Genomic DNA, 2,977 nt, shown 5'->3' with positions numbered 1-2,977 from the left:
TCTTCCCAGAAAAGGAAAAATTCAAAGAATACTTTAGAAGAAGCCCAGCCCACAAAAGATCCTTGCTGACCCAGTAGGGGCAGAAGAACAACACACACCAAGCATAAATAAGAGACTTCCACATAGAACTACCTCACACAGCAGGCAACAAAGAGAAAACAGATGCCAAAATAGCATTGGCATAAGGGTGGAAAGAAGTCAAGAATGATCCACAACACACACACAGGCACAACACACTAATAAGAAAGGAAAGTAGGAAAACACCCAACACAAAAGGTATAAGATAAAATCACAGAGTCCACAGATGGAGATAATAACCCTGAATAACAATGGCCTGAACTCAGGCATTAAAAGACTGAGGCTACCAGACTGGCTTAGAATACACAACCCACCAATCTGCTGCCTACAGGAGACACATCTTAAGGCTACAGACAAAAATAGGCTGAGGATCAAAGGCTGGAGAATGACATAAGCAAATAACAATTCAAAAAAAGTAGGTGCTGCAATCCTAATCTCGGATAAAATTGACTTCAATGTGCAAAGCATAAAGAGAGATAAGGAGGGACACTATATAATGCTCAAGCGACCAGTAGACAAAGAACCACTAAGCTTTGTAAACATATATTCCTCGAATGAGGGACCCACTGAATACGTCAACCAAAGACTCCAAAAGATGAAAGGACCCACTGAATACGTCAACCAAACACTCCAAAAGATGAAAAAAGAAATCACACCTTGTATTAGTCTGGGTACTATGGAGAAACAAATCCACAGCAACTCATGTATAAGAGAGAGTTTTATGTAAAGAAAATGTGCATCCCGAAAACATCCCAATCCAATGCTGCCCAAGCCCACAAGTCCAACATTAACCCATTAACCCAACACCAGTTCACAAAGTCTTCCACCTCACAAAACAAAGGCAATGATGCCGACTGCAGGAGGAAAGCTGAGTCAATGAACGAACAAGCATCTCAGCACTAGCAGGGGTCTCCACACGGCTGCTCCAGCACCCAGGGCTGCATCGGGATAGGTCCATGTAGCTTCTCCTTGGGGATGTCTTGTATGAAGTCAATCTTGCAAGCTGAAGCAGGGAACTTCTAAGGCAGCTGCACCCTGGTGCAACCATCACAAAGCAAGAGACCCGAGAACTAGAAAGGTGAGGCTCACCACCCATTTATCCCTCCGCCTTTCAATTAGCCCCACATGTGATTATCGGCCAGGCTGGCACAATTAACTAACTCACACCTCAACAATTATAGTTGGTGACTTCAATACACCACTCTCTGAGAATATATATCACAGGGAAAGAAACTCAACAAGGAGGCTAGAGATCTAAACACCACAATTAGACCATTTGATCTGATAGACATTTACAGAGTTTTTCATCCAAATACAAATAATTTCACATTCTTTTCAAGCCTGCATGGCACATATTTGAAGATAGACCACATGCTGGGGCATAAGGTGAATCTACATAAATTTAAGCACATCAATATCATACAGACCTCTCTCTCTGACCACTGTGCCACAAGGCTGGAAATCAATAGGCACATGAAGAAAACAAGGGCAAACAATTGGGGGGTCAATAACTCCTCTGCATTGCAAAAGGAGTGTGTATTGGCACCTATCAGAGATGAAATTAGCTAATTTCTAGAAACCAATGAGAATGAGAACACGACATACCAAAACTTATGGGACACAACAAAGGCCGTTATCAGAGGAAGTTTTATAGCAAACATGCACACCTGAAAAAGGAAGAGAGGCTCATGATTGATATGCTGGCACAAAATTTACAACAACTGGAGCAGAGTCAGCAGGACAATCTTACTAATAGCAAAAGAAAAGAAATAATAAAAATCAGGGTTGAAATTCAGGAATAAGAAAACTATGGAAAAAATTAACGCTGTTAAAAGATGGTTCTTTGAAAGAATAAACAGAATTGACAGACTGCTGCCAAACCAAAGAAAAGAGGGAACAAATTTCAATAGCAAGAATGAGGAATGAAAGAGGGGACATTACAACAGACCCTAATGAAATCAAAAGGATAATTACACAGTATTACAAAGGATTGGACTTCATTGAATTCAACAACTTGGAAGACATGGAGAAACTCTTGGAAAAACATTCCCTCCCATGACTATCCTCGATGGATGTCAAGAATCTCAACAAACCCATAGCAATAGAAGAAATAGACAAGGTTATCAAGGGATTACCAACAAAAATATCCCGTGGACCAGATGGCTTCACTGGAGAATTCTACCAAGCATTTAGGGAAGAACTAACACCAATCCTACACAAACTCTTCCAGAACATAGAAAAAGATGGCAACCTCCTGAACTCCTTCTATGAAGCTAGTCTAATTCTGATACCAAAACTGGGAAAGGATCCCACAAGAATTGAGAACTACAGGCCAATATCCCTAATGAATACTGATGCAAAAATCCTTAACAAAATACTGGCCAATAGAATACAAAAGTATATAAAACAAATAATTCACCATGACCAAGTGGGATTCATACCAGGAATGTATAGATGGTTCAATATATGAAAGACCATTAGTATCATTCACCACATTGACCTTAAAAAGTATAAAAAACACATGATAATATTGATATATGCGGAAAAAGCATTCGACAACATCCAGCACCAATTCCTGTTTAAGACAATTGAGAAGATAGAAATGGAAGGAAAATTCTTCAAGACAATACAAGCTATTTATGAAAAACCAACAGCCAATGTAGTAGTCAATGGAGAAAAGGCGAACACAATCCCACTGAAATAGGGGACCAGACAAGGATGCCCCTTGTCCTCCCTCTTATTTAACACCATACTGGAGGTTTTAGCTGACAGCACAAGGCAAAGAAAAAACATCAAAGGTATTCACCTGGGGAAGGAAGAGGTGAAACTATCGTTATTTGCAGATGATATGATTTTATATATGGAAAATCCCAAAAGCTCCACAAGGGGAGTACTGGAA

Source organism: Echinops telfairi, unplaced genomic scaffold, assembly GCF_000313985.2.
Source record: "Echinops telfairi isolate 266 unplaced genomic scaffold, ASM31398v2 ScPeMD7_23;HRSCAF=83, whole genome shotgun sequence".
Taxonomy (NCBI): Eukaryota; Metazoa; Chordata; class Mammalia; order Afrosoricida; family Tenrecidae; genus Echinops; species Echinops telfairi.
Note: the sequence above shows the minus strand (reverse complement) of the source record.